The sequence below is a fragment of the Micropterus salmoides genome, unplaced genomic scaffold (genome assembly GCF_014851395.1).
Source record: "Micropterus salmoides isolate LMB-PRFRI ecotype aquatic unplaced genomic scaffold, ASM1485139v1 Ms_hic_scaffold_24, whole genome shotgun sequence".
Classification (NCBI taxonomy): domain Eukaryota; kingdom Metazoa; phylum Chordata; class Actinopteri; order Centrarchiformes; family Centrarchidae; genus Micropterus; species Micropterus salmoides.
The window spans coordinates 46,040-51,207 of NW_024041595.1; the positions used below are offsets into that span (position 1 = coordinate 46,040).

The 5,168-nt window shown below is 39.9% G+C and overlaps 2 long non-coding RNA genes across 2 annotated transcripts; both read left to right on the top strand.

Moving 5' to 3' along the window:
- The first annotated feature begins 1,947 nt into the window (after nucleotides 1-1,947).
- Nucleotides 1,948-2,680, top strand: LOC119918753. The gene is made up of 3 exons (XR_005447493.1): nucleotides 1,948-2,292; nucleotides 2,421-2,522; nucleotides 2,621-2,680. It is a non-coding gene; the product is annotated as an uncharacterized LOC119918753 (long non-coding RNA).
- Nucleotides 2,681-2,738: 58 nt separating this feature from the next.
- LOC119918754 lies at nucleotides 2,739-3,604 on the top strand. The gene is made up of 2 exons (XR_005447494.1): nucleotides 2,739-2,773; nucleotides 3,127-3,604. It is a non-coding gene; the product is annotated as an uncharacterized LOC119918754 (long non-coding RNA).
- Nucleotides 3,605-5,168: the final 1,564 nt, after the last annotated feature.

Sequence of the window (5,168 nt, forward strand, 5' to 3'; positions counted from 1 at the left end):
CTGAAGCAGCTAAATGGAATCCAGCCATCATTAATTGTTCAATTTAAATCTGTTTTCCTGCTGTGCTGTGTCAAAATGTCTTGTATGAAAACAACAGATGTGTGTGTTTTGGTCAGGTTAGTATTGAATCTGGATATTTTCCCCTTCAGGCCAGTAGGGGCTGATTAATGTTATTGTGCAGGTCCTGACTGGGACATAATATAATGCTCCTGAACACTGAGTTGTTTTAGATCGAGGGAAGTTTCATCAACTGCAACAAGTCAAACTTTAAGTTCTCTGCATCTCACACTGTGAAATCATCTGTGTTTGTTTACTGAAGCCATCAGTTAGCAGCAAGCCAGTAGGACTGTCAACAAATCCCACGAAAAGTACTATTAAAACCAGTCAGTGACCTTCACTGCTGCACTGGGTGACACGTTCTGAAGAAAACAACATTTATCTTAACCAACAATCTTCACACGTCAACTTCCTCTTCTTCTTCTTTTAAGGAGATGAAACTCGTCATTGTCACAAACACACCGACAAGAATTTGGGGTCTCCGTCAGTCACTGTGGGTGAGAGATGTTACGACCCCTCCCCCTTCCTGCTTCCTTCTCCTGCAGGAGGCTGCAGGCAGGGAGGCTGATTGGGCAATCACCTGTGCAGCTCTCTTCAGAGCTTATTTAGCCAGGACTGATCAGTCTTTTGTTCTCTCTCCTCCTAAGTCAGCGTCTGACTGGGTTTGTTTTGTGTCTTTTTGGTTTATCCTGACCACACACACACACACACACACTCATCCATTCACTGCTGACACAACTGATATTCATACTTTTCCACACAACATATTTTTGGTGATCATTTGACCCTTCTTTTACTTTTATTATAAATCCTACCATTTGCGTGCAAACCTGTTGTGTCTCACCTCCTTTTTGTCACGGGCTAAGAGCTGGCTTGTGACAAGTGGGGGCTCGTCTGGAACTTGTTGTTATTTGGTGTTGATCGGCTTGTTTTGTGTAGCATCCAGCTATTTTGGTATTTGTTTACCAGTCTGTGAGGTAAATGTCAGGTTTGGTTAGGTCAGTTAAAGCTCCGTAGGAGAGAGGTTCATGGTCCTTTTGTCAGTGGTTTAGCTCTGCTGGCTGAATTTGTTTTGTTGGACCTTAGCTGGGTTTTCTAGTGTGAGCAGGAGAACTTTCCCCTGTTAGGCTTAACAGCGATTTCCCTTCGTGGTGTGGTGGTTTAGGTGGCGGTGAACGTGGGTAGAGCTTTGCTCGGGAGCACCTCCGCGGCTGTGACGGGGTCACTGGCTTTCTGGTTGCCCTTTTTCACCCCACTGGTTTCGAGTGCATAAGTACCCTCCACAATTAGCTGCACGAAGACTAGGGGGGAGTTGGCTAGATAGTCATTGTTGAAGTTAGCATGGGTATAGGGGGAGTCTTCTGCTCAGGTAGCCCAGGGTTTTATCTGTAATGGAGGGCGTAGTGCATCATTTAAAACTGACACCTGCCGATATTGTCGTGCCAACGGTCATTGGAAGAATGATGCCCCGTGTTGAAAGTAGACAGGCTGTTTCTTCAACCATACAATTTAGACATACGCCATTTTAATGCCATGTGTTTCTTTTCCTATTCCTCTACTCTCTTTGTTTGTTTCCCTGTTCTTCCTCTTAAAGTGCTTGTTTCATTTATTTAATTTATATTTTATATATTATTTTTTTACACACACACACACACACACACACACACACACACACACACACACACACACACACACACACACACACACACACACACACAAGCTTACCGTTTTATTTATTTATTTTATTAAAATTTTTAATTCTTCATTTTTTTTAACACACATACGCTTTGATTGCTTTACGCTTTAATTACTTGTTTAATGAAATGTATGGGGTTGATTGTTCTTATGTTGTATGTATGATGCTTTGGCAATATTGTTGTTACACATTCATGCCAATAAAGCTAATTTGAATTGAATTTGAATTGAATGCAGCTTGATTAGTAAAGTATGGCACATGGGTAATGTGTTGATAAATTATGGATCAGCTTGATTATATTGTAACATGAATGGTTATGAGTGTATATTGTACTGCTAACTGCTCTATGCCAAATTCAAGGTTCTTAGAAGAACCTTGTTCTTAAGGGGGGGATGTTACGACCCCTTCCTTCTCCTGCAGGAGGCTGCAGGCAGGGAGGCTGATTGGGCTGCACCTGTGCAGCTCTCTTCAGAGCTTATTTAGCCAGGACTGATCAGTGTTTTGTCTTCCAACCAACGATACTTCAACAAAACTACAAGGTAGTAACTCATCTTTCTCTGGAGTCTCTCTGTCTTCCTGTCAGCCTCTTTCTCTCCACATAATAAACATATGAATCTAACTTTTAAGTGTTTCATTTAGTTCTTGTTGATTTTTTTCTGTTCTACAGCTCGTGCAGATTGTTCTGCTCTGGACTACATAATGTTGGTTATGCGTGTGGCTGAACTCCTCCTAATTACTGTGATTACTGTTCTTCTCATCAGAGCTCGAGGTGAGAACATTCAGACCAACATTTGTTCACACTGATTAACATAACCTGTAAGTTTAGAGCTGAAATATTTCTCTGTGATTTATTTACCTGGTAACCAGAGACTACCTGACAACAACACAGTGACCTACAGCAGCGTGAAAGCTTCCTCTTCTTCTGCTGGAGCCTCAGCTGATCCCAGCGACCTCTACGCCACCGTCAACAAACCAAACAAATAAGAGACCACAGTGTAGTTACAGCTCATATCATTACAGGTAATTTACACTGAGAACTGATAAATGTTTTATTATTTGAATTATTTTATGATAATATATGGGACATTTAGCTTGATGAACTTGCTGTCAGGCACTTTAATGTGCTAGTGCTGTGTTGTAGTTAAACATGTATTAGTTTTTACTGTTATTTCTGTATCAGCTTTATTGTTTGAAATGCAGTCATTTTAACACCTATATTTCTGTAGAGGTTTAACACCTCCAGAGCTCTTCGCACCTTCTTCTTCTTCGTCTTCCTTTCATGTGGTGAAACGGGTCATTGACACAAATAAAAAGTGTGAACTTGAGGCTCAGTGTGAATCTAAATATAGTTTATTCTAACTGTCATGTTTCAGAGGAAACTGGCAGTGGTGAAGCCGTTCCTACGAGTCAGAGACAGGAAATATAAAGACCAAGTTCAGTTTTACTTGATCCAGGCAGGCAGAGTCAGAACAGCAGGTAATAATGCTGCATTTGACACATGAAGTTGGATTTTCCCAGTTTCCAGTCGTAAATTCCAACTTGAACGCCCCCTTAAGGAGACAGAGTGTTACACACTTCTCTGCGCTTCCATTTCAGCTTTTACCAAAACTTCATAGTGACGGCGTCTGCCCCCCCGACCATTTAAATTAATTAAATCAAAGATAAACTGAAGAGGAGCTGTGCATAAAACTGTAATAAAAGTTAAAACCACTGCTGTAATAGTATAAAAGAAATTAAAGGTGTAAATGTATAAAAAATAACAGAATATGATGCAGTATTTAGCTGCAATTTTTGGACAATGCACGTTTGTTTTTTCTATATTTAAATTGCAAATAAACGTTTCTCAAAGCATTTTTATTTGTTAGTTCACATTTCTTGGTGCAAGCTATTTTTCAGAACAACATCAGCCATTTCAAAATGTGGTGGGGACACATGTCTCCAGTGTAAATGAGATTTGTTGATTCCACATTCAGACTTAAGAGCACATGAACACACCTGAAGTCAGAAGAATGACCATCTGAGTTTTAGTTACCCACTAGATGTAACTAAAACTTAAACACTGAACTGTATCACTTTCTATGAAGGTCATCGCTATAATGACTTATGCATATATTTATAACACGATATAATGCATCCATAAGACATTATAATAGTTGTTATAATCACTTACAAACATGCATTAGGCGCTATAGCAAAGTTCATAATGTATTATGACCTTCTGATTTAATGTTTTATAACTAATAGTAACAGCAGTTTAACAATCTCCGACCATGTTCCATAACACATTATAACCACCGACTCTGCCTCCTTATGAATACACTTTAGTCACCATTTAGACTTAGTGATATAAAATGGAATAATAACTTATAGTAATGTTTAATGTTATATAGCGTGTCTTTGTTTGCTTTAAGTGTTAAAATATCTATCCCTGTATAATATATTACAGGTGGACATGATACCATATGAACTAATTATAAGAACTTATAACACATAATTGTTTGCTTTAAGTAAAGTGACACATTTAGCTCAGGAAAACAACTTTATACAGTGAAGAATGACACCTGACTGATTAAAGGAACAATCTGATGATTGCTATATTTTTATTATTTTCAACAAATCCCACGAAAAGTACTATTAAAACCAGTCAGTGACCTTCACTGCTGCACTGGGTGACACGTTCTGAAGAAAACAACATTTATCTTAACCAACAATCTTCACACGTCAACTTCCTCTTCTTCTTCTTTTAAGGAGATGAAACTCGTCATTGTCACAAATACACCGGACTGAACAAACTGTGAACTTGAGCCTTAATATAGTTTGTTTGTGTCAGTGTTAGTTTGGCTCAGTGCAGAAACATATTCCTTTGTCTCGTGATCAGTGACTTTGTCGTATGTGTTTGTAGATGGTGGATCTTTGTCAGGCTGCTGTGACCTCTGACCTCTGACATCTTTACTGTTGGCTGCATCTCTTATTGCTGATCAAGAATTTGGGGAAGAATTTGATTCATAGGGAGAAAGAGAACTAATGAAAGCAGTTGATGATACTCAGTTAAATTTGGCTATGAGTTTAAGGACTAAAGATAATGGATCAGCAGACTATTGGACATCACTGATCACAGAATGCCTTGGTTTGCCTTACTGTGTGTCGCTGGCCTGTCTTGGCCTGTTGCACGGGTCCCCACGCTAGCTGCCCGATTCCTGGCTCTCTGCTAGGGAATTTTCCGGAGGTTCTCCGTGTCTGAATGAAGAAAAACAGTCCAGTGTTGACCGTCCTCGGCCTGGCAGTTAAGCTGTTCTGGTTTGGATGTCCTTTGGGTTACTGCTGGCAAGGCGGGCCCACGTGGCTGGGTCCGGGCTTCGGTGGGAGCAGTGTAAGGTAGCTCGACGGAATAACTTAAAAGAACTTGGTCGTTCTT